This window comes from Urocampus carinirostris, chromosome 19 (assembly GCF_059441175.1).
Source record: "Urocampus carinirostris isolate Australia breed hairy pipefish chromosome 19, RoL_Ucar_1.0, whole genome shotgun sequence".
In the NCBI taxonomy this organism is placed as follows: domain Eukaryota; kingdom Metazoa; phylum Chordata; class Actinopteri; order Syngnathiformes; family Syngnathidae; genus Urocampus; species Urocampus carinirostris.
This window is the reverse complement of record NC_142367.1, coordinates 4681988-4709595: the sequence shown is the minus strand read 5'-3', so window position 1 is coordinate 4709595 and position 27608 is coordinate 4681988. Positions and strand designations below refer to the sequence as shown.

Genomic DNA, 27608 nt, shown 5'->3' with positions numbered 1-27608 from the left:
AAGGCAATTTATTAGTGACAAGTATATGTTGTTTTATATTGAATCAATGAGAAAAGATAGTTGATTATGATTGAAGAGAGAGGAAATGACAATTAAAAAAGATTTGACGTTGAGTTCCATTTGGCATTTTTGAGATTTTTGATGTTTAGACAGTGGGATGGTTTGGAATTTTGATGAGTTTAGCGCCAAGAACAAGATCCCCTAGGAGGACAACTGATAAAAAGTCCTTCAAGAGAAGGTGAAATAAGCCACGCTTAATTTTTAAGTATAAGCATGTTACAATTAACAAATGATTAATAAATACGTAACAAATGCTGACTTATAGTTAAAAAGAAACAATTTCTATGGAAGGAGTGTTTTCAGAAGATAACGAGAAACTGATTGAGCCTGAGTAGGTAGGATCATAGGAATTTAAAAATAGCAGATTAATTATCTTGAGACAGATTATGAGAATTTAAAAAAATATCTGCATGGATAAAAAATAATGTTTACATGGTCATTTAACTTAAAGAAAAAAGAAAACAAAACGTGAACAAAAGAAAAAGAGGCTAAAATAACAGAGAAAGTATTGTTTCGTAAGAAAGAAAGATGAAACAGAAAAAAGGAGGACAGGCTATGCTATAGTAACACATGATAAAGTATTAAAGGCAGGAGCATTAACTCAACATTGTTCAGCTCAAGCTGCAGAATTAGTGATCCTAACAGAAGCCTGCAAACTTATGAAAGATAAAATAGCAACAATATACACAGATAGCCAGTATGCCTATGCAACAACTCACACATTTGCACAACACTGGAAAAATAGAGGTATGATAACATCAACAGGAAAACCAGTGACACATGCAAAACTGCTAACAGAACTATTACAAGCAGTGCAGCTGCCAAAACAGTTAGCTATATGTAAATGTGTGGCCCACACACCAGAAACAAACCCAGTTTCAAAGGGCAATGCATTTGCAGATAAAATAGCAAAACAAGCTGCACAACGAGAAATAACAGTTCTAAGTCTAACAGAAAATGCCTTAAAAAAAAACAAAATACTACAAGAAATGCAACAACAATCGCCTAAACCAGAGCAAGAACTCTGGAAAAGAAAAGGAGTACACCTAAAAGATGGAATCTGTAAATGACAAGAAGATAAACCAATCCTACCAAAAAATCTATACAAATGGGCAGAAATATTGAGACAAGGGAAGACATGTCTCAACAGGAGGGATAGTAGGATTGATAAACCAGATATTGATAACCTATGGTTTTAACTCCTATTAAAAAAATAATAATAATAATAATAATAAAATAAAAAATTGTAGAACATGTTTGATATGTGCAAAGCACAATGCTCAGGGTAATCTAAGACCAAAGAGAGGACAGTTTCCAAAGATAGAGAACTGTAATTAATTACCTTTTATGGACTTTATAGAACTTAACAATAGTGAAGGGAAAAAGTTATGTTTAATGATAATAGGTTCATTCTCAAAATCGATAGAGCTTTTTCCTACTAAACACCCAGATGCGCTAACAGTAGCTAAAGCATTATGCCAAGACATAATTCCATGTTATGGGATTCCAGAAAAGATCTATAGTGATAATGGTTCACATTTTGTAAATCAAAAAAAATTAACTAAAATAGGCATTTCATATAGACCTAAAAGATCACTGTGCTTATCACCCATAAAGTGCAGGGTTAGTGGAAATAAAAGAATGGAACTATAAAAAAACAGACTTAGGAAGTGTATGGAAGAAACCAAAAGACCATGGACTAAATGTCTAGAATTAGTAAAACTGTATATTAACATCATCAGTACAAATGTACTAACACCATATGAAGTAATATTTGGTGAATTACCATTATTTAAAAATATGTGGGAAACTGATGATGAAAGTACTCTGGTTAATTACATGAGAAAAATGTTGCAGCACCAGAAGCAACTGGCGGATCGTAATGAGAACGATGATACACTTTCTATGTCTCCACAGGAAAGCCAATTAGTTGAACCAGGTGATTGGGTTCTGATAAAAAGCAGTAAAGATTGCAGAAAAACACATGAGCTCATTTGACACACTGTAAGAAAGTAATTAAGCATGAGTAAAACAACTGTTTCGATGTTTCTATTTTAGCATACACTTTGATTGTTCTTAGGCGTCATTGTAATAGCACTGTGGTACCTACTGGAGAGCTGTTATTCCTCAACAAAACTTTCAGAGGAAGTCTGGCTACAAAGGGGGCTGCAATTATAGTTTGCAGTCGTCTCAAACCAGTGAAGATTGTCCACAACTCTGGAAGTGTTAGGAGGAATTGCAGATCTGCAGGTAGAATGCTAACAGGTAGAATGGTAGCGGTAGGCGAATTGATAGTAGCAATTATAGCAACGTTTTTATTGTTATTTGAAGAAAACCTTAATGTGCAAAAGAGAAGAAGAAAAAGTAAAAGAACTCTCAGGAAGACAACTGGGATGGCGTTCCCCAGGTTTCTCCAAGAACCCCACGGGCGCTGAGATGCTTTTGCACCCGGCAGTGGTGAAGCCATATTTGACACTCCTTGCTGAGAGCTCCAACCCTGCAACTCTGGAGGGCGCTGCAGGGTCACTTCAAAACCTCTCACTGGAAGTTTGCGGCATACAACCGTGCTGCAGTGTGGTAGGAAAAAGAACTTTCCATCCTGGTGGAGCTGCTGCGAATGGACAACGATTAATGTGTCCCAGCCGTTGCAAGCACGCCTGCACCGAAAAAGGCGAATGCTGCCACCGCCAATGTCTGGGCAGCTGCACGCACGCAAACAGCGACACGGCATGCGCCGCCTGCCTGCATTATTACCACGAAGGCCGCTGCGTGCCCGACTGCCCGCCCGGCACTTTCAAGTTCGAGGGCTGGCGCTGCATCACCATGGACCTTTGCTCACAAGTTCACCTGCCCAGCGACGTTCACTTCGTCATCCACGAGGGCGAGTGCATGCCCGACTGCCCCTCCGGGTCCGCACCAACGAGAGTAATCGGATGCTGTGCAGCGCCTGCAACAGCCTATGCGACAAAATCTGCTCCACCTCCGTCATCGACTCGGTGAACGCCGCTCAGTCCCTCAAGGACTGCACCGTCATCGCCGGCAATCTGGACATCAACATCCAGCACCTTCACAACCTCTGGGACTGGACTCAGCACAACCTAACCATCCGTGCGGGACGCCTCTTCTTCCGCCTCAATACCAAACTCTGCATGTCTGAGATCCACACCATGTGGGAGAAAACCAGCGTCACGGAAAAGCCCCAGGAAGGCGACTTTCGCAATAACGGCGAAAGAGCCAGTTGTGTGAGCCACGTCCTCAGGATTTTGTCCAACAGCACGTCCAGCAATGCCATCCGCCTGATGTGGGAGCGCTACCATCCACGGGATTACAAAGGCCTTATCAGCTTTATGGTCTACTACAAGGAGGCCCCTTCTCAAGAACATCACCGAATTCGACGGCCAGGACGGCTGCGGTTCCAACAGCTGGCACATGGTGGACGTGGATCTTCCGAAGGATAATAATACGGACCCCAAAGTCGCCATTCACCACCTCAAACCCTGGACCCAGTATGCCATTTTTGTCAAGGCCATTACCCTGCGGGTGGAGGACAAGCACATTCCTGGTGCAAAGAGTGACATTATTTGAATTCGAACTCGTCCATCATTGCCGACCGTGCCCAAAGAACCCCGTGCCTACGCAAATTCATCCATGAAGCTGCTGGTCAAATGGTCGCCGCCTCTTTTTCCCAACGGCAACCTAACCTACTACCTCGTCAGATGGCAGCGGCAGCCAGAAGACCGAGAGCTATACCTGCACAATTACTGCTCCAAAGAGCTGAAGATCCCGATCCGGATCCCTGCCACGGGATTTAGCGACATGGAGGAGATCAGCAAGCCCACCAAGTCGGAATTGTCCGGGGCCAAGAAGGGTCCTTGCTGCGTTTGCCCAAAGACCCCAGAGGAGAAGGACCGGGAGAAGGATGACCGCGTCTTTCTCAAGCTCTTTGAGAACTTCCTCCACAACGCCATTTTTTTTTTGCAAAGACCTCAAGATCGTCGTCGCCGGGACCTTTTTGGCCTGGCAAATGCCACTTCCTTACATTTTCCAGATCTTTTTTCAGAAGTTTTTGACTACGGTGAATCAGACGACAAAGTTTAACCTCTAAGTGTAACATGAGTACTATAACATGATTCTGTAACTGAAAATCGAGAGAAGTTATTGGATGACAAAGAGAAATAGTGCAAAGTGAATAAACAGGAGGGAAATGATGGATTTAAACTCTAAAGATGTTATTCTACTATTGCACAAGCTTCTTTGCATACAATGCGCCTTTCTTGCTTGTGTTTGAAGAAGGAGGAAACAGGATAACACCTTATTTGCGGCCAGATAAGGGACCTCTCTGACCGCAGGCACACCTAGTTTTTGTTTGCTATAGATAACATGTTATTGTATAAACAGGTCTCAACTGTTTGTTTTGTTACTCCCCTTCCCTTAGCAGAGGAGACCTTATGTAAATTAGGGCCTTCCGAACACAATAAAAAGACAAGGAGCATAAGAATATTTCAGAGTATCCAGCAGACTGCTTTAGGGTAGACTATGGATATTTCTCCTTGCAAGTAAGTTATACTCACGATTCTTTGTGTCTTTTTGTATATAGGTTTTGTACATCTGTTGGGTTAAACCTGACAGTTAATAAACAACGGGGTAGACTGCTGGAAGTGTGAATTTCCCTACGGGGATGAATAAAGTATCTATCTATCTATCTACAACCTTTAAGTTATCAAGAAAAAAATTATGTGCGATGTTATCATTACATTTACCCAATTGTGTGTTTCTGGATGGATTACTGAAAGGTCAAATGCATACAAGAGAAAAGAATGTAGCCTTTCTATTTTAGCGCTTCAAGCTGGCGTTGAACTGATCAATACGTGCTCAACGAAGAAGCCATCGCTCTTTCCTACACCCCCTTTTTTTAACCGATTTTTGTAGTGAGCATAAAATCTGCTGCTGGACAGGTCAAAATGTAATGCCTCAGCACAAAAAAATCCACAGAAACAGAAATGAGTGAAGAGGTCCACAAAATGGGTTGACCATGCTTATCGCTCGCTGGCTGTCGTAATTAGTCTTAATCGGGCCGTAGTGTGCAAAACCAACAGAGAACATCACACGGCAATTGGGCAGATACAAAATTGTTGAGAGGCCAAGTATCTCTAATTGTATTTTTTAAAATCATAATTTTTGGAATAAGATTACGTTATAATATTGAAATGTATATTCATTCGTATGAGTTCTTCATTTATAACCTTTCAGTTTTTCACTCGTTTATTCATTCATTTCACTTATTTAGTCGTAATGAATGCTTTTCATGATTATTCATGTATTTGAGTGTGATAATTTACTTCTTGAAATAATCAGAATCTATTTAGTAGTCAGTGTTTCCTATAGAGATTTGTAAGACCTTTGTGGTTGGACAGTCTAGGGCGGTGCCTTTAGAGAGGAAGATTTTTTTTTATTTCAATCCCATCTCGTACATTTCTAGAGCAAAACCCAGAAGCTAGATCTATGATCAATGTGTGCCCCTCTATTCTATTCCTCTAATGCAGGGGTGTCAAACTCATTCAAGCTAGGGGGCCACACGATAGAACAAACATTCTCTCGGGGGCCGGTTTAGTAGATTGTAGAGAAAGAAAAAAAGGAGAGAAAGAAATAAGAGAGAGATAGGGAGAAAAAGGTAGAGAGGGTGGGACAAAAAGAGAAAGAGAGACAGAGAGAGAGAGAGCGTGAGCGTGAGAAACCGGAGATAAAAACAGAAATAGTGAAATAGGGGGAAAGAAAGAGAAAGAATGAAATCCAAAGAGAACTAGAAAAAGAGAAAAAGAAGAGAGAAGAGAGAAGGAGGGAAAGAGAGAAAGGGGAAAGATAGAAGAGGAAAGCAACTGAGAGAGAGAAAGAGAGTAAAGGAAAAAATGAAGAGAGAGCAAAAGAAGGTAAAAAGACATAGAGAGAAAGAGACAAAAAGAAACAAAGAGAAAAAGAGAGAGAGAGCGAGAGAGAGAGAGAAATGGAGGAAGAGAGAGAGAGAAAGAGAGATTAGAGAGAAAGAAATACAAGTAAAGCGTTTGAGAGAGGCACCTGGCTTTGGCAACATCAAGTGGACCTATTTTAACCTACAGCGCTCTTTCTCTTGCGCTTCTCTGAGCGCTTCTCCGGATCAGACCCGCTAGGGGATTGGATCCGGCCCGTGGGCCGCCTGTTTGACAACTGTGCTCAAATGTATTCCAAGTGACAAATTTCTGCCATTTTGCCATATAAACCCACAGCAAAATTAACATTCGTCTCTGGTACTGTGACTACAGGCAGGCTGATAATGAGATAAATTTGACTGCATTTTTTGTATATCATCTATACCATTTTCGGTCCAGTTTTTAGAACTTGGTGCTCCCATTGCTGTGACTTGGGTTTGATTCCTGTTGAATTCACTTTATACCGGTTTCTAATCAAAAATCAGGAGTGCCCATGATACACAAGTGTGCCTCATACACCATTAAATATGTTATATTTAAAAATGTATTTCTTATTAATACAAGTTTGTGAGACTCTGGTGGGACCAATTTAACCCTAGTGGCCTGCCAGAACTTTCCTATGTCATGGTAAACACTGGTTGTAATTCAGTCTCTACATCAGGGGTCAGCAACCTTTTCGGTGAGGAGTGCCACTTTTAAATTTCATTGTAAATCAGAGTGGCACACCAAGATTAATGACTCGCACTACATTTTTTTTATATCCAACTGAGCTGTTATTTTACACCAGTCCAAATAAATGTACAACATGGATATACATTTTAATCGTATAACTCAGTGTTTTTCAACCCGTTTTGAACCAAGGTACACTTTTATTTTTCAAAAACAGATAATTAGTACATAAAAAGAAAAAGAATAACACTTAAAATAAAAAAAAAGATGTTTTAAACAAATTAAGTTATTAAATGTACTGTTCTACCTCAAGAGCAGATAATTAGTACATAAAAAGTATATAAAAATCTACTGATATGGACGACTATTATTGTTCCTTGTCTGAAGATTGCAAAAATACTGAATAATGGCCGGAATTTTTTTGAAAGATAAAATTGGGCAAATTCCAACGGCACACTAGACAAGGTCTCACGGCACACTAGTGTGCCCCAGCACACTGATTGAAAAACACTGGTATAACTGACTAATTTATCTTCCACTATTCTTGTTCATCAATCAACTAAAAAATGAATGGAAAGGCCTGTAGCCATCCATGACTTCAACTTTTTGCCACAAGAATTAACCATAATCAACCATTCTTCATCAACAATGAACTGCAATCAAAAAATAAGTGCTATGGACAGCTACCATTCCATTTATCAATGATATGTTGATGTAGATAATATCAAAACTTGAAATAATAGCAGCAAAGCATAAGGCACGTGCACGCACACACGCACACACACGCTTCTTAAAAATATTCGCCATCAGTAAATGGTTTTCTGTGCTTTGCTATGCAGTGAGCAATGGTGTTTTTAACAGTGACAGAGGACTTCAGGGTCTGTGTTTGTTAGAATTCCTTGAATTCATGTTCATGTTTCGTCTCGTAATGACGTTTAACACTTGCTGTGCGAGATACAACGCTCTCGAGGCATAATGCACAAAACAGCACGGTCGTTTTTTGCACAAAGCCTCCTTCGTCTGTCCACGATGGCTGGAAAGAACGAGATAATTTCGATGGAGGAGCCGTCATGATTCGTTCATTTATCGCGCGTGTGTTTCGTTGGCTGGGTTAAAACACGGAGCTCTCCTCTTCTGCGAGGCGTGGCGCAGACACGCACTCCAGACGAAGAAGAGGGGCGCGACCGTAAACACGGCGCGCAACTGAAAATGTCTAAATCTCAAATAAAAATGCGCGTTTTTAAAATATAATCATTATTATTTTGCCGTGCGTTTGCATGCCACTGGTTAACCCCTCGCGTGCCAGCAGTGGCACGCATTTCATAGGTTGCCAACCCCTGCTCTACATTGTTTCAAGTAGTGTTTTTAGGTTGGAGTTAGGAGAAGGCTTTGAGTTTTATCAGTACTTGCCAGATTCGATCTAGACTAATGGGCTGGTGTAAAGTACAGATTTTTCCACTAGCTCTAACATTCTAACATAATTTGCCATACATAAAAACATCCATCCATCCATCCATCCATCCATCCATCCATCCATTAGCTGCACCGCTTATCCTCAGTAGGGTCGCGGGGGTGCTGGAGCCCATCCCAGCTGTCTTCGGGCAGTGGGCAGGGGACACCCTGAACTGGTTGCCAGCCAGTCGCGGGGCACACAGGAACAGACAATTCGGTCGCTCAGTCACACCTAGGGACAATTTGGAACGGCCAATTAACCTGACATGCATGTCTTTGGAATGTGGGAGGAAACCGGAGTACCCGGAGGAAACCCACGCAAGCACGGGAAGGACATGCAAACTTCACACACAGGGTTCGAACCCACAAACTCAGAACTGTGCCGCACACGAGCTAACCACTGCGCCGCCGTGCTGCACATAAAAACATCTGAAAATAAAATTAAAGAGACTTTAAAAATTTATATCAAAATAAAACAATCATTAATACATGAATCCATATTTTGTGTGGGTTGCACTTACATAAAAGGGACAGTGTGTAGAAGTTGGCCACTAGATGTTGCTGTATTGTGTAGAACAACTGAAAATAAGCGCTAAAAAGCACAAGGAAGAATACTAACTACAGGGACTCAAAGTGGTCAAAATGCATCATTGTTTGAGAAGAAAGAAAAGAATAAAAGAGGAAAAGGAAAAAAGTGAGAAAAACACAAAAATAAATAAGAAAAAAAGGAAAGAAAAAAGAAAAGAATAAAAAGACAAAGCAACAAAAAAGTAAAAGGAAAACAATGGAAGGAAAGAAATAGGACAAAAGACAAACTGAAAAAAGGAGACATTAAAAAGAAAAAAGAAATGGAAAAAACAACAGAAAGCAGAACAGAAAACAAAAGAATCAAGAAAAGCAAGATAATAAAAGATGAAATGGAAAAAAAGAAAAACAATCATCCTGCAGGCCGAACTTAACCCCTAGGTTGCGAGTTTGATACCCCTGCTTTTAAGTTTGCATTTTGTCAAAATAGACCCTCCTGGAATGAAAATGATTGACAGCCATTTTGTCTGCACATTTGTTAACCAATTGACCAAAATATTCTCTTTGATAAAACTTCAACAGAACTACTCAACACCAGCGCTTGTTTTACTCGTCTCACAACTTGGATATGAAAGAACATGTGGCGGTAAAATAGGCATTCTTCTTCAAAGGCGTTCCAAAATTTGTAGCAGAAACACCAGCGTGTATTTCATTAGTTTAATTTAGAAATCAAAAATTATTCAGGCCTTTGTAACCCCAGTAGCATCAAAACACACGGAAAGGGGAATTTAATTTTCGAGTTACGGAAAGTAATGAGGTAAGAAAAGAAAATCTGATGAAATCTATTGTTTCCATCTGACAATAAAACACTGAAAGTATCCTCCATTATTCATGTTAAGGGGATCAGGAGCAGAAAGCATCCGCTCTTATCAATCATTCATCTGCTTTCCATTGAAGAACAGTGCTGTGCCAAGTGTGACTTAGAGCAGTGGAAACAATAAAGTTGCCTAAAAACAAGGATCCAGCAAATCTGTAATAGACAATTCAATAAAAGTGATTTTTTTTGTTGTTGACTCTTACGTGGCAAACCATTTTATTAGTCAAACATTAACAATACGGACACAATGGTAAGGAATTGACAATCAAAACGGAAGACACGGAAAACATTTTTGGTCCATATTGAGTTTAGAGGCTACAACGATTAGTCGACAATAAATTACCCCTCGCTACTTCGCACTTTTGGTTATTGCTTATTCAGTGCCTCACGGATATTGAATTGAATTGTTTCTATTGTCATTGATATCAAAGTATCGTGCATTGTGTTCCAAACAGACAGCAGAAGGCAAAATGTTATCACGGGCATGTTACAGAGCAGGGTTTACCCAGGATTTTTCCATACATATTCACAACTTTTGAAGACGTTTTTAAAACCACATCCAATTACCTCTAAAACCAATCTCGCACCTATTCTGCCATACAGATGCAGGAGGCCGTGAAGGACCCTCGGGCCTGACGCCACATGGCCGCGAGCAGAATTTTGGATCTTCTAACCGACACATTGTGCAACATCAGGGGATGGTGTAAATGTGGTCTGTGCAGTCCTATAATACGTTTTGTGATTAGGGGCTATATAAATAAATGTGACTTGACTTGATTTTATAAGTCAGAGATCCATAAAGTCAGAAAAGAATGAAAAATAATTTAACAAAACAACGTTCCGACAAGTCAAAGGTCTGAAAATTATAGTTTCGCGGCATGGTGGATGTCCAGGGATTTTTTTCCTGATTTAGTGATCAGTCACTTGATAATCTTACACGGATGGTGAGTACGGCCAAACCGACTATTGCCTGCTTGACCCACTTCCGGGTTTGCTGATTAAAGGTCCTCAGACCTTCAGTTCTAAATATTATCAACATATCACTCTCCTAAGGTGTTGTTTAAGCGGCTTTTATGTCAGCTGTTATTAAACCTACACTTAAACATCAACGACCCAATCTTGATCCAGAAAGCTTATGTAATTACAGACCTGTGTCAAACCTACCGTTTCTTTCTAGAATACTTGAAAAAGTTGTGCAGAAAGATTTTATATCTGAGAATCATCTTTTTGAATCTATGCAATCAGCATTCAGGGCTAATCACTCTACTGAGACAGCCCTGGTTAAGGTAACCAATTATCTTCTACTGGCAATGGACTCTGGCGGTTCATCACTGTTGCTGCTGCTGGACCTGAGTGCTGCCTTTGACACTGTGGATCATAATATCTTACTGTACCGGCTGGAAAAATGGATTGGTCTCTCAGGAACTGTTATCTTATGGTTCAAATACTACCTCTGAGATAGGACGCATTGTATTAAATATGGTGAAATGACGTCCGAGCCCTTTAGTGTTACCTGTGGTGTTCCTCAAGGTTCAATACTTGGCCTCCTTCTTTGCAGCATTTACATGCTTCCATTAGGTGATATTTGTCGCTAGTATAATATCAGTTTCCATTGCTACGCAAATGACACTCAACTATATCTTCCATTGGCGGAATCTGCCCCACTAAACTATGGAAATTAGGAGGCCTGCCTTACTGAGATAAAAAAAATGGAAATATTAAGACCGAAATGTTAATTATTGGTCCATCGAAATGCCGTGACTTGTTCTCAAGAACTGCTCTGAATATTGACAAATGTAATATCACCCAGAGTGACTCAGTACAGTACCCAACGCCATTCGCCACTCCCAGAGTTCTTCCTTGCAACCCGATGCATAAGGGTGAATCCCGGCATGCTCTTCGTGTCCCCTTCCCGCTTTGTGAAAAGTTACTGTATGGTACCGCTACGACGCGCTAGCATTCGCAAAGGACCTAACGAAAAATAAGCAGAAAGGTTGACAAGGAGAGAAGAAGAAGAAGAGACTTTGTCTGGCCATCTAAATGATGCAAGAAATTATAGAAAGATATAAACACACACGGCCGTGCAGGAGGAGTTCAAAGACGACATGGAGCGGATACAGCCATCATTTCAACAGCCTGTATTAAAGACATTTTGGAAAAATTCCACGAAGCCTCGGAATTCGTGAAAATAAATCACCCTGGAAAACTTTTGACAAGTCGGGCTATCGCTCATTATGATGACGTCTGCCTCACACATTTTTAAGGATCGGCAAAAGCAGACGTCATTGGATCCGTTTTTCCATAAACGTGAGGCAAAAAACACTACTGACCGATAAACAAAGAGGGCAGTTAAAAGGTGAATGAATACTTTTATTATTCCCTTCATTATTTGTTTATTTACATTTGCAATTTGAGATTAAATGCATGCATTTTGAATAACCAACGGGTCGTTAAAACGTTAAAATCGACAACTGTCAGCTGTTAAACTGTTTCATTCAGATCTTTTGTACAGAATTTGCAGTTGACTACCAAATGTACTTCACAAAATGCACATAATATTTGTTTAGTTTACTATTCTACTGGTGCTAATCAGCATGTACTTGGTTTACAGGGACAAAAATATTTACTTGATTTAAAATTAGCTACTAGACAGAGGTTTATTTTTGGATATTTCTGTACAAATGTGCAGCATGTTCACTAAAATATATATATTATTCATCGTACCTATTTTTTGTGTTTCTTGTTATTTGCCAAATAAGTAAATCAACTATGTGCTAAATTTAAGAAAAAAAAATAAAAATGCCCCCACATTTTCAGTCCCTAAGACACCGAGTGGTGGGGATGTTGTTAGCAAATGTTTTGTGTTCTATTTTTTACCCTCCTGTCTTGCCATAGCCAGCTTAGGGTGTCTCTATCAGAGAGCAGGAATCAGTAAATGAGCACATGGCATACAAACAATCTCCACAATAGCAGGCTCTAAGCCTAATTTAAACATTGAAGAATTAGAATTTCTGAACCTGTGTTTTGTTTTTTTGTTTTTTTAAACTGGCATCTGGCTAATTAATAATAATAATAATTTCCTTTGTATTGTCATTCTTTTGTAACAATGTAATCAGAACGAAATGTCGATACACCTGACCCGTTGTAGCGAGTCGATGCAGCCGCAGCCAACAGAGGGCGCCGCCATTATACCAATTAGGTATGTCTCGGCCGAGGCGCGAACCAGCGACCTCCCAGTCTCAAAGCGGGCACACTACCATCTAGGCTACTGAGCTGGTTAACACGTCGTTTCTGCATTTTGAGTTAAAGACTGCAAAATGGGATATTTGTGTTCATTGTTTTAAGCAAATTACTAACTGCACTTTGTCAAGGACACATAATATACTTCTATAATATTTCATCTATTCGTTAAAATAGCTACTTACATGTTTATGTTGTATGTAGATATATACTGATTGGTAAATGTTTATCGTCACAGTTTTACAAAATTAAGTAAAAGACATTAACTACACTTTGTCTCTTAAAGGGACAGTCTGTATTACTTAGTGCCTCCTAGTGGAAAAAGACCAAAATTATTTTAAATATTCAAATAATACGCAATAGTTGCATTTTCTTCATACACTTGTATGATCGCTGACATGGGGGTTTTGCTCTTTTCTTTCAACTTTTTTCTTCTATTCTTTTACTCTTCTTGCCTTTTTGTCTGTTCTTTCTTGCTTTTTTTAAATATTTCTTTTTATTTCTGTTTTTCTCCTTTTTTCTTTTTTTTTTCCTTTTTCTCTTCTCGATTCTTATCTCATTTTTTTCCTTGTTCTTGCTTATTCCCCCTTTTTTTCTAATTTTCGTTATTATTTATTTGTGTCTAACTCACTCGTGAATACCGTGCACCCCTACTTTTTGATGAAATAGCAGTGTAACATGTATTTTCACTTTTCGCAGTTAAAACTTTGCGGTTGGATTTAACAGGAATTGAACCCGGGTTGCAGTGTCTAATCCTAACCACTGTATTACCGGTGGTACGAACTAAGAATCAACCAATACGGGGTTTTCAGGGTCGATAACGATTATTAGTATTAGTAACTGATATTTGTAGCTGATGTTAAATTGGTTGACCTTTAATATAGACAGCATATGAAAAGGCAGTATATTTCATCTCATTATCACACTACATTGGGACCTCGCTACTTCGCGGTTCCACGTTCGCGGGTTCAGAGCATCGCGGGTCTAAAAAATAATAAAATAAAATCATATATATATATATATATATATATATATATATATATATATATATATATGTTTTTTTTTTATATAAATTTTTTTTCAAGCATTTTTGTAGGGGCGTCGCTACTTTGCGTATTTTCACTTTTCGCGGGTGGTTTTGGTCCCCATTAACCGCAATAACCGAGGGATTACTGTATTTTACAATATAATGAAATGCAAAACAAATTAACATTCCGGCAATCGTGAAAAAAAATTGTGTGTTAATAAGGTAAAATTGACTGCCTTTTCATCTGTCATTTATATCAATGATGGTCCAGTGAAAAAATTTCGCCACTCTCACCGCTGTCAGTAGTATGCACACAATTTGAAAACCGCTGATCTTGAGCAGTGTTTCTCAACTGGTGGGTGAGGACCTAAAAGTTGGGCGTGGAACCTGTTTGCACTGGATTGAAGGCCTTTGCCTTGGCAAAATAATGCCCAAAAAAATAATAAATGAGGGTCATTTAAACTCTGTTTCATTAGATTGTGATAAATCCCTTTAAACACCCTCCATTTCACACCACAGATCAAAGACAAAGTTTGTTTACACATGGTGAAAATGGCCAATCCGAGAATATATAATATCTAAAATGGATTATCTTGAAGACAAAGCTCTTTCTAAAGGCGCTTTGGGTTTCAATGAAAAACTGCCGATTCAGCATTAAAGGGACTATTATTACTTGAAGCCGTTTGGTTTTGTAAGTCATTTTGTTTTGCTTTTTTAAAATGTCAATATTAATTTTCCAGACTATAAATCACAGTTTTTTTCAAAAATTGGTCGGGGGTTCAACTTAAACTCTGACTTACTGTATGTGAAATTAACACATTATTATACCATTAAAGTTTGAAATTTTATTCACCAGTACAGTATATCACTTTACGTGTTATTTTCACACTAAACAGCAAGAGTGCGCTCTAGGCCTGTGTTGACAATTTCAACCTAGCCCTTGTGTGGGGGACATTTTTCAAAGCAGAAAGAGGAAGCAAAGCGGCGAATAGTCTTCCTCCCGAATTGGAGGAGTTGTTTTATTTTCATTTTAAATTGCTTTTCAAGATGAAATGTATGTTTTTGGTGTTTGATTTTTTCAAATAAACTTCCCCAAAAATGCGACTTATACTCCGAGTGCGACATCAACACTTTTTTGGGCTGGCGTGACTTATAGTCCGCAGAAACTTAGGAAAAACGGTATATTCTAGTATCTCTGGTTTAAACTGCACAATCGTTTTACTTGATAAATTTAGACAGTGGAAGGTTGTTCTTTATTTGGGTTGAAGCTTGTAATTAGGGTGTGATTGTGGGTGCTGAGACACACCACTGACCTAGAGTGAATGTTGGTCAGGTACTGTCTAAAACAGACACAATTTGAATGGGATGACATTGAAAGTACAAATATGGTAGCTCCTTAAATAGCTGGAGAAAGAAACTGTTCAGCTGAAAAAAAATCCCTCATAACGCTATTAAAACAGACTACAAGGGTGCCCATAAAGAGAGCTCATGTATTGTTGGAGGCGGAACGAATTTGGACAGACTGCTCTGTGTTCTTTAGCAACACTTAAACTGTAAATCATATTAGGCCCACGGGGTATTTCTACTACATGCCTTTCCAGGTACTGCAATCCTTTTTAGTAATTGTGTGTGAATGTGTGAAGCCCCTCTTACTATTGCATGAATACCCTTTAGGCTTCCTCTTGCTTGGAACCCTAACCAGCAGCAGAGAAGCATACTGTGTCATCTGCGCACCGCAGGGGAAACCTTTTCATAGCGCCAGCAAATTCCTCACTTTGTCTGGGTAGATTCTATACAAACCACACATCATACATAAACCGCCACTAGTGCTAAATTGTATCCCCCACGAATGCTCGCAAGGTCAATTTTCACCCCCAAGTACCTATTTCAGAGCTTTGGAACAATTCCTCTTGACCCTAATCGTAAATGTTTTAGTTTACCGGCATGACCCGGGAAAGCCACTAATGAAATTCTTCCCCAGGCTTTGAAGTCTGCTTTTGTGATCTTGATCAGTGTTTCTTAACTGGTGGGTCGTGGGCTTTTCCCCAGGCAGAATAAGGCTAATAAGAAGAAAACAAAGGATGAAATACAGAGTAAATGGCAATAATGCCCTGCCTGATCCCTTCTTCCTGTTCAGTCAATTGTCGCTGTCCCAATGGTGTTTGAAAGGAACCACATCTTATTTTATTGTTATCTTGTGTGTTTTATTTCCCTTTTCAGCCTAAAAAAATGGGTTCCAAGAAAGTTGGTGATATGGGGGAAGGAAAAGTGGAAAACGGTGACAACAATGATCGAATAAAAGGAGGAAATGTTTGCAGAATACAAAAATATTGTGCAAGTGTGAGCCATTGAAGCACTGGTAGAAGGTACAGTAAACAGTTTACAATTTTTATATTCCTAGGTTTTTAATTACTGATATTTAGGTAAATTAATTTTGTAATATTTTGAGTTTAAACTTCTTTTTAGTATTTAATGTCGTTTTAGAGGGTAGTATGTACGATACTTGAAGTCGTTTTGGTTCTGTTGGTGATTTTGTTTTTGAAAAAAAGGTATATATTCTATCCCCGCTTTGAACTGCACTATCTTTTCGTTCAATAGATTTGACAAGTGGACGTTTTTTCTTGATGTGGGTCACCGCTGGTGATTGGGGTGGAACGCTGGCTCCTCAAGTCAAATCAGTTGATAACCAATGATCTAGATAACACGCAGCCAAGCTGAATCGATACCAAGCAATGGCAAAATGTACACAAAAAGCCTTTTCTACAAATGAACCGAAACAGGAATGAAAGAGCAAATCGATTCTAGTACTTTATTCATTATCATGCGGAGAATACCATATTTTCCTCACTTTACTTCTACTGTACTACTTTTCATACTATAATGTGCACCCCAAATTAATAGTATTTTGTCATACATATTTCATATGTAAGCAGCATAAGGACATGGAATTAAAACAGTGGTAGGGCTAGCCTAACTATATGGTTGTCACTGACCTAATTTGTTAAATATTGCATGAAACGGGAATCGAACCCGGGTCAAACTCTAACCTCTAGACAACTTGAAAATTATTCTAGTTACTGACACCATCTTCTGGCTGAAATTATCATTGCAGCCTCTGGCAAGGTTCTTATATGCCACGAGCATGTATGAGTCTCTCTAAGATGCGCTCGGATGAAGTAGTGTTTTGGGTTTGGGTTGGCATTTGGACTGAATTTGAAACAGTCTTTTTCTTACTTTCACCATTTTCATTCTCGAATAAATGAAAACAACCAGCACGTATGTGATATCAATCTCTACCACTCCCCTTCCCTTCACCTCCTTTCATCCTGCACTGAGTGGCTGTAACATGGATGATAAAAGCAGATAGGTGCAGTCAAAATATATAAATAGAAAGGGTCTTCGAACTTGGGCATTGTTAACACATCCTTAACTTATCTATACACCGAAGGCATATACCCCTAGTGGGAGGTGGCTAGAGTCAGGAACCCACTCGCATTCACAAAACATTCATTCCCCTTCACTCTTCCCAACCTGACACCAAACATTATGACCACAGCACAAGGGGTGAGTTCCTGTGCCATGCAACCCTTCATCTCAAAAGTTAAAATATTTAATTCTAAACGTTTTAAGGACACGTCCAACTACGCACCCAACCTTTTAACTGCAAAATCATTTCACACAATATTTTGAAAAGTGGACATGTTTATTTTATTTGCCCTGCAACTGGGTGGCAACCAGTTCAGGGTGTCCCTGCCCACTGCCCGAAGATGGGTGGGATGGGCTCCAGCACCCCCGTGACCCTATTGAGGATAAGCGGTGCAGATAATGGCTGGATGGATGTTTATTTATTTGGGCTTGTACTTAGGGTGTTATGGTGGGTTCTGAAGTCAGACAGATGTCTGCCACTTGTATCAGGGCCCATGAATATTGAGTAAACTAAATTAGGCATAGTGCACTTAGGCATGCTCAACATCCACCTTGGGCCCAATCTTTCCTCAAAATGAACAAGCAGGGATGTGATTTGACCAAAGTGAAATTATCTGAAAATTAGCCGGGGGTCTGGGGGCCGCGGGCACCCAGCTAGGTCCAGGGCAGTGCCCTGGTGGAGGGACAAGTGGGGCGAAGCCCCCCGGAGCTCATGGGTTTTCCGTGTTTTTAAGTACTTTCAATGCACTCAGATGACAAAGAAATAGACACAACAACAGCATAAATTTTCAATGTATATTGAACTATCCCATATAAAATTACAGTGTAAGTCAACTCAAAATTAGTCACATTAAAAAACATTGGACTGCCTTTGCTTTTAAAAACTATCACTGAGAATATCATCATATCTAACTAATGTGATTACTAAGTTAACACATAAATCATGTTGAAGAGTTCAAATTTCATGAACAAATAATTGTATCATGACCAAATGAAAAGTAACTCATATTAGAACATACCACAAATGTCTTTGTTATAGCAGAAGATGTTATCTGTCGGAGTCATGTGCATACACAATGAACTACTAAATCACTGGCCATGCAGAAACATGAAATTCATTCAAAGTTCTGAAATTTATATTTTCTGTCACATTCTAGATGAATTATAACATCACTTAATATCACAAATATTGTTTTCTATGTTCTACTCATTAAAACATTCAACATATTTACAGGAATATGCAAGTGTTCATTCTTGAGCACAATCCATTCACATGACACAAACACTACTTCCTCCTAGACTTCATTGCTTTCTAGCCTGCTTCTATGCAGCTTTGATGGTTCTTCTTGAGGCAGCCTTGCTCATTTGGGTGTCCTGTTTCACAGCAAGTTCTGTTCCTTTTGCAGACAACATAGCTGCTTCTGCATCCTTCTCCTCCCTGTACCTTTTGGAGGATGTCCTCAGATTTAGGCACAGTTTGGACTGCACAGGATCCATCAGAATGTCTTTCCTTCCAAAATGGCTGACAGAGGTGGTCTTTCTTGCTCTTAGGGCATATTTCACAGTCTGGATAGAACTGTATGTGGCTATGTCCATTCTGCATGCTTTGGGGTTCATGGTAGAATATCATACAAGTACTTAATTTAAAAAATATAAATACTGACAATAATTTTGATTACTTATAGGCTTAATAATATTTTTAAATTTCCTAAATCATATTTTAAATGTTATAATTAATTCTTTTTAATAGCAGCGTATCCGAATATTTGATAAATGAAAATACAATAATTATAGGCCCTACAGTAAAGTGTTGGTGTAATGTACACATGAAAATCTATTGTTGTAATTGTTAAATATTTATGGCCATTTTTATTACGTTATAATATTTTCGAAAAAAAGGGGAAAACTGTCAAATAAATTTGAAAAGTTTACCACCTACCTCAAAATTCACGACTCTATCAGCAACTGGTACAGGTTGTTGGGGTGGATCACGTCTCTCTATTACCGCTTCCGATTGTGATGTCAATAGGGGATGGAGGCCGTAAAGTTTTGGAGTTTTCGTTTGGGCACCGAAACTTCCAGCGATGGAATAATTTGTTGTTCTTGACTGGAGTTCTTTCACGTGTTTTTTTGCTCTTTGCGTGACTTTCAAGAGCTTTGAAACCTCTCCCACCATAGTCAATGGTATCATGGCACCAAATGCAAAGCGCTTTCGCGGCACGATCGATCTTCCGAATAAAGTCACTGAACAAATTCGTCACAGTCTTCTTTACAACATTTGTAGATAAATCCTCCTCTAACCAGTCCCATCGAAACTTGTTTTTTACGATCTTATCAATTTCTTTAACTCGCGGAGCATCTTTGCGTTCGATCACGGACATCTTTCTTTAAACACCCGGCAAAAACGTGTGAGAAATGAACAATGGCATACTGCTAAGCCTTTATAACAAGCGCGTTTATTGGTCAACACAGAGACTTCAACCAATCAGTTACGGAAACACTAAAATGGAATGCTGTAGAGACGAAATCGGATGTTTTACCACTTAAAAAATCGGAAATTTTTAATTTTTATTTTTGGAGATAAAAAAAGCGGAATTCCGCGAATTAGCGGAAAAATCACATCCCTGAACAAGGTCAAGCGGTAGAACAAATGTATAAGTTAGTCTTGTGGTGAAAAACAAGACTACGGATCCTTCACAACAAATGACAAACTCTTTACAGGTGAGGTTTGTCACAGGGATCCGATTTATATTCCACGGAAAACAAGTTGTTACTATTGCTTTAAATAAGCAAGTATGAAGCAAAACAAATATAAAGGAGTACTGCGCTCGGGCTGGCAAGTGCTGACATTTAAATTCTTAGAAGACGAAGAAGGGGGAAGAAAAAAACGTGTTTTCCCCTCTACGGTAATCCCTGCTGGTATCAAAATGTTTGCTCTCTAAATATTTACCCACCCAGAGTCACATCTCCAGCTCAACGCACGCACCTTGAGACATATTTTTCTGAGTGTTGTGTCCCAGAGGAGATGCAAGGAAAGCGCTGCAGACTGTTTTGCAAGCGATTCCATTCTTCTAAACGTGAGGCAAGCACAATCCTCCAAGCACATCAAACAATTTTGTCTGAAAAATATATTTGCCAGCTACTAAGAGGGGGTGCAAATCCCTGGGAAATAGGAGCATGCATTTTCAGGGTGGAGTGAGTAAGATGAACATCAAGCCCAATTCCTAGTGATTTGAACAAAGATGTTTTAGTGATATCTGTTCAATTTCTGATGCTCTATTTAAAGCAAAAAAACAAAAATTAAAATCAGGGAAACCACTTTATTCTAATTTAACGTGTTTTTATTTTTCGATCTTGACTATATATTATGGTAATTAAAGTACTACCAAAACAACAGCAATTTGGATTTTTTTTTGTGTGCCAGCTTTATTCCCGATGTCCATTTTGTGTCTCTACTACAAAAATACTCCTACAGAAATAGTACAAAATACTCAACACATACAAAAAAGGTCTCCAGAAGTCATATCCTAAAATGAAGGGGAAATGAGATTCTAATTTTTGTTTTTTTATAGATCACAAGTTTGTGTTTTAGTTATTTATATGTAACAGTGTGTCTAATCTCGCAAGACATAATACTCAAATTGAGGACAAAATGTTGATTTATCAAAATAGGGGCAGGCCATTAAATTTTCCCTTCTCTATATGCTTTGCTATTTGTGGGGGATTTTAATTTGCTCTTTCATGTGTGCTTTGCCACAAAAGACTAAAAGCTTTATCATAATTCTTCAAAACTTGTTTATTTTTCAAAAATTTCAGATTCCAATGTGCCAGTACCCAGGAAGATGGTATAGTGAGGGATTGTGCTTTTTTCAGTTCCAGTTATATATTGTAATTGAATTTCACAGGCTTCTCAAAGAGCTGTTACATTTGGTTCAGTTTGCAAACTGATGAATTTGGCAGAGTTTTCAAAATCTGATTCATTAGTCCCCACTACTCTGTGGGCTGAAAAGCTAAAGACATTGTTGTTAAGCTAGTTTGCCAAATCACTAGATGAAATCGAAGCGATTTTTAATGGCTGTTGTTGGTTCAGTCTACAAGTACACCCTTACAAATGTATACAATTGCATTTTGACCTCTCACTTGGGTCGTGATTCTTGCATTGTGTCCCTTTGGAGGCCTTTCACATGCCTGCCACATGCCTTGATCACCAGGCAAGACATGAAGACTGTGCACACAAACAGCAATTATGCCGCACAAAGGTTTGTGACGTTTATATCATAGGAGGCATTACCAAACAGGATTCAGTTGATTGACATTTTCGGGTGTGTTTAAAGGCATTCCCAAATTCTTAACCATGCAAGATGTAAGGAAATCGCACATGGTGTTTGCATAAAATTCATATATATTTCATCTGTATATTCTGTTTATTTTCCGAGAAAGCATTTTGAAGACAGCATGTCATGTCTTTGCCATCCTGGCCTGTGTCATCATCGGAGCAACACTAGCAACCGTTAATTAGTCAAAGATGTTACGGTTGTTTTGAGCAAGGTTTTGATAGTATTTTTGTAAAGAATGCCTTGACCTTATGTCACAGGTGGTTGCAGTATCAGTACAACAAAGAAGGAATAGCCAAAAGGGGATTACTGGCCCAAAAAACCCACTCTGGTCCTGGTTAGCCGTTGGCGACTCTCAATCAAACCAACAACGATAAGCGGCAATGGCTATGGCGATACACTCAAAACCGACCGGATATAAACCAAGGGACGGGGCAAAACCGGCGCTAACGCCAGGCTAGCCAACCAAACAACACTCAGTGGGCAGCCAATGAGTGCAAACCAGAAGCAAACAAAAGTGGAAAGCCCTCAGGAGCGCCGACGCTATTGAGGAGCTAGCTTGACAAAATTCTACCGACTCACATGCAGCGTAAAACACGAACGAAAAGCCACAATCGCCTACCTCAAAGCACAAATTAGCAGTATGCAATCACTGTTCACTACATAAGCTGTTTGTTTTGGAGCTGGCGTCACATGTTGTGTTAACGGGATTTGCCATTTTGAAAGTGGTGTGTTCCTTCAATGATGTCACAGCTCTACAGGAAACAAACCAGATTGTTCCTCTTTGAGATTGAATTTTCCGAGTCCCCTGGCGGTTGGAATATTTTGCAACATAGCTACATATTTGTGTAGAGGAACACTAAACATTCGGTGCCTAATTGAAAGGAAAATTTCTATTTGTGAATACCTTTAACTCAATTTAAAATGGAGGCAGAACAGGCCAAATATCCTCACCTTGCTTTTAAAATAAAGATTGATTGTCTCAGTGTCTGTCTGCTACAAGGCTGCCTTTTTTAAAGAAATACTTTAGACAGTTTGATTCACTGGACTCTCATGAATATAACTGGACCATTTTTGTTGGGAATAGTTTCCAAGTGAATTATTACACGACTTTTGGGTTAGGTTTGAGTTATACCAATTTAAGTGTTTTTGGGTGTCTTGTTTCAGACTGATTGTGATGTTTCTGTGATGAATATATTTTTAAATGGTAATAATGTTTTGAATCCCAATTGTTTAAGGTTTTAGATTATCACAGCAGTCTTGACAGCCGAGATATCGGTACATGATATTGATACTCACCTATTCTTAGACATTTTTAAATGTGCAAAAATGTGATGCAGCAGACGGCAGATATTGTTGCTGTTTTTTGTTTTTTATTATGTTCATAAAAATACCAAAAGTCTACATTTTGCAGATCATACAACAGTCCTTCTTTCATGCATTCTCTTTGATACATTCTTAGTTTTAAAATATAGTAAAAAAAATTACTTAAAATAAGCTTTGAAAAAAATATTTAAGAAATAATAAATATTTTATGCTTGATTACGTATAGATGTACACACTTTGTTGCCAAAAGGACACAAAAAATAGTTATTCAAACTATGCTTACTTAGTTGGTGGCAATGTAAGTGGCCCCGGTGCACTCACAAGAAAGAAGCCATTTGATTGATAAAACTATCAACGAATTGATAAAATTGATTATTAAAAGCCCTGGCAGCCTATTTAATTATCTTTTTTTTTGGTCCCTCAATTTATGAGCCACTAAGCACTTTAAATCGTTGTGAAGTTGAGAGTTGTAGTACCACTTTGGTCTGGCAGAGAGCGACTCGAGATCATTTTTATGAAAAAATATACCTAAAGGCATAGCAAATTATATAAAAAAAACAGATATGTAAAATATATATGAACAATTATAAAAGCGCTCGTCTTGGAACCAGGAGGTCACAGGTTCAATTCCCGGCTCCTCAGAGTTATATATCGAAGCACCGTTGGGCAAGACACTGAACCCCCAATGCCACCGATAAGCGGGTATGCGCTTTGCATGGCTGTCACCTGTGTGTGTGTGTGTGCGCTTTACAATGTGCTTCATTGTAAAGCGCTTCAGAAGGTCGTCAGTGACTTTATAAGTGCTATATAAATGCAGACCATTTAGCAGATTCTTTTTAAAATCCTTTCTTATTGAACATTGCAATAAAAACAAAATTGGCATCAAATATTCAAAAGCTACAAAGTATCACTGTCGAGTATTTTAAAAGTGTATGTTTATATGATAGCTCATATCTTTTTGCTTATTATTTAAATCAATATTGTTTTTTTATTATGCAAAAAATATTATTTGCGTAATAATGTCGCTCCTTTTAGAATCCTCGCAAACACTATACATGCGGCCCTGTTAGTCATTTCAACAATTCAATTGGTCCAAAAATCTGATTTCTGATTCCATTAATACTGTTTCCTGCAGGTAAGCGTACCCATTGATATAGTCACAAATTATCTGATGAATAAAGAGTCGGTTGTTGCATTGGCCATTGATATAGTCACCCATTGTTTGCTGGTTCAAAGATTGATTGAGCAACTAACCTTCTGGGAAAAGAAGTCTCTGTGGTGCCATATCTTTCTCGACTAAGTACCATTAATTCTAGGCTAGAGAAAAGAAACTCAATTTTGTCTCTATACAGACTCATTGGATTTCAAACCACAGGCTTAAACAGACATGAATTTATTAATGTCCATTTCTTACATTTTATGGACGCCGCACACCTGACGCCGTTTTCAGCTGGGTTGTTTTTCAGTTCCGCTTCAAGTTGGTTACATCACGCAATTATGTTACCATTTGAGATGGCAAGATGAGCACATTTACTGTTCCGCCAAAAGCAAGCGCAAATGAGAGTTGTGTCACGTGAAGTATGAGCCCCATATTTAGATGACAGTGCAATGACAACCATACTGTTAAGAATAGTGCCAGATTGCAGCAGAGATTTGTCTTTTATTGTTGTTGTAATTGTTGTTTGCTTGTTATCTGTACTCGAGAATTAAAGGAAACTTCCGTGACCTGACAGGGTTCGTATGACTTTCAAGCCAATTTTCCTATTTCTCCAGGACCATTAAAAGAAAAATAATCCGCTGTGAATCATGTATTTTCAGAGCCACAATATAGCTTCCATTTACATGTGTGATTTTTAATCTCGCATGTGCAGTCATCAAGACATATGATTTGTAGAATTTGAGTAATCCCTTGTTTTTCTCAGGAGTTGTGATCCGAAAACGTTCCTCAATAGTAAAATAACACCAAAGTAGAAACCGCTATTTATTATCTAATTATTGCTCAAGTAAAAACCCAATTTAACAACTGTAGTATTTGTTTAACAAATAAAAGTACTGTACTTTATCAACATTATTTTTTTCAAAATAACTTCTATACTGTCATTATAGTTTTAAAAGATAATCTTGCTGTTTTATTACACAACTTCATGGATTAAGGACCGGATGCACTTTACATGACAATTAGCAGTTGGGAAGAAGTGCATTTACCTTTTGGTTTTGCCCAGCAAAAAACATATTTTTCCTTTTCAAACATGGGAGCCACTAAAGAGGGCCAAGGACTTGCATGTGGCTCCAGAGTAAGTTTAGTGCCAGGAGTGGACTTACTTTGTTGGCGATAGAAATCATCTTAGGCAGCACGGCGGTGCAGTAGTTAGCGCTTGTGCGGCACAGTTCATGTCATGGGAACCTCCTGCGTGAGTTCAAATCCAGCTCCAGACTTCCTGTGCAGAGTTTGTATGTTCTCCCCGTTCTTGCGTGGGTTTCTTCCGGGCACTCCGGTTTCCTCCCACATTCCAAAAACATACATTTCAGGTGAATTGGCCGGTCCAAATTGTCCCTAGGTGTGAATGAGCGAGTGAGTTGTCTGTCCCCGTGTGCCCTGCGATTGGCTGGCAGCCAGTTCAGGGTGTCCCATGCCCACTGCCCGGAGATGGCTGGGATGGGCTCCAGCCGCCCCGCGACCCTAATGAGGATAAGCGGTACGGCTAATGAGATGAGATGAGAAATCATCTTCCTCTGTCTAGCCAATCACAATGCAGAACACAATGCAGAATGATAACCTGTAAAGTAGTGAAACCGTGATTAGCTAAGCCACCAGAGTAGTGTCTGCTTCATTTGAAGCAGACTTCATGAGAAACTTGGCAACAATTTCAATCATGTACAAGCACTTCACCCAAGATTCATTCACTTTGCATCATTTGTAAATACAAAATTCAAGCATTCTCAAGGATTTTGAGCGCCCATATAAACCCTGAAAAGAGCAATGCCGTTTTCCAAGGTGCCGACCAAAGGGGGGAAAAAATAAGCCATGCTGTATTTAAAACTACAGTATTCAAAGTATCAAAAAAGTAGCGGCTTGTAGTCTGTAATTTTTACGTCAATTTGGCCAAAGAAGCGGGGAACAGTCTGAAAAAACTCACATACCCAAACATAATCCACATTCCTAATTGCGGCTCTCGAACACGATAACTATTTTACTGCTTGCTTCCCAAACACATCCGCTCGGGATTTGAGACTGGTTAAAATACAGACGTTAAATATTCATGCTGCGTTAGAGCCTTCACCCATGAAGCAGCCTCCCATGCAGCCTCATCTTCTTTCTCCTCACAGAAAGCGAGAAACTTTTGGGGGATGGTGGAGGGGAGGCGTAATACGGGGACAGATGAGAGAAAAGACCGTGTGTGTGGTGCCCTGCCCCCATCACTCAGGAGTCATAAACTACCACAAGTGGCAACTTACAAGGGTCACTCTCCAACAGACCCCCACTTTTTATGCTCCCCTCTCCCTTCCAGGCTGCACAGATTAGGTTTCACATTCCAACCTCACAAATAACACACACACTTTGAGGGGGAATTAGACACCTCCACTCTTGTCCGGGACATTTGTGACCTGGGCACGATTTCATCAATGAGCACATCCAATAAGGATCAGGATGTGTGCTCATCGGCCTCGCTCTTACGCACACTGCGGTAAGGATGAGTAATAAATTACTGCTGCAGCAAAATTTTAAGCAGGCCACCATACACACAACTCCAAACTCAGCGTGGCAATTTATAAACGGATGAATGAATAAATGGATGAGTGAGGGGAAAAAAAGTTTCTCCGTGTGTTTACATGAGGTGAGTGGACAGGTTAAGCAGGTGTGCCGATCATACGTATTCAGTCGATTGGATGATTTAATCCGGTTTATGCAATCACACGGCCAATTTTTGCCTGAGCAGTAAAGGTAAGAGTGAGACACGTGGAATATATGTGTCGAGGAAGACGCAAGATTAATGTAAGTTCGTGCATGGATAAAACTAGCATGAACAAACCCTCCTCATGGAAAAGTTATCAATCGAAAATGGACCGTTAAATACCATGTTGGGCATCATTTTATGAGTCAGTTGATTTGTAAACAGAAATAATTTGGCAAAACAAAGTAATTACGACAAGCAACGTCCAACGAAGCGAAAATGTTTAAGGCGAATTCCTATTCATCTGTCAGCATTATTGTGTGTTTTTGATTAAATATTTTACACCGTTGGATTCTATGGAGTGTCCTTTATGTGACGAAGCCATTTTCACAGACATTCATTCAAAGAAGTTGAAGACTGCTCAGGAGACGTACTGATGAGTTACGCCTGCTTTATAGTTTTTCTGGTATCTTGTTTTAGACTGATTGTGATGTTTTCGTGATGAGTATATTTTGAAATGGTCATCATATCTTGAATCCCAAAAGTTTATGCTTTCCAATAATATGTGGCATGGCGTATTTCCGGCGGTACCGTATATTATTAAAACTCTTTCTGTGTATTGTCTTTCTTTGCGAATATCTCAAGTTTCAATGTGGGCAGATGCGGCTTATAGTTACGTGTGGATTATGAATGTACCAAATGCTTTTTCCCCATAAAAATGTACTTGGTGAAGCTTACAATGAGGTGCGCCTTTATGTTTTACCGAATGTCAAAAAGCAAGTTTAATCCTTTTTATCTCTTGTGCCATGATTAAAT

General features: G+C 39.1%; 1 protein-coding gene and 1 pseudogene across 2 annotated transcripts in view; one reads left to right on the top strand and one right to left on the bottom strand.

The window, feature by feature from the left end:
* The window catches only part of LOC148346939 (zinc finger MIZ domain-containing protein 1-like), a 192139-nt gene that overhangs the window by 144602 nt on the left and 19929 nt on the right, over positions 1-27608 (bottom strand). The gene's annotated exons all lie outside the window — the stretch shown is intronic.
* LOC148346940 (insulin-like growth factor 1 receptor pseudogene) lies at positions 2147-4364 on the top strand (annotated as a pseudogene).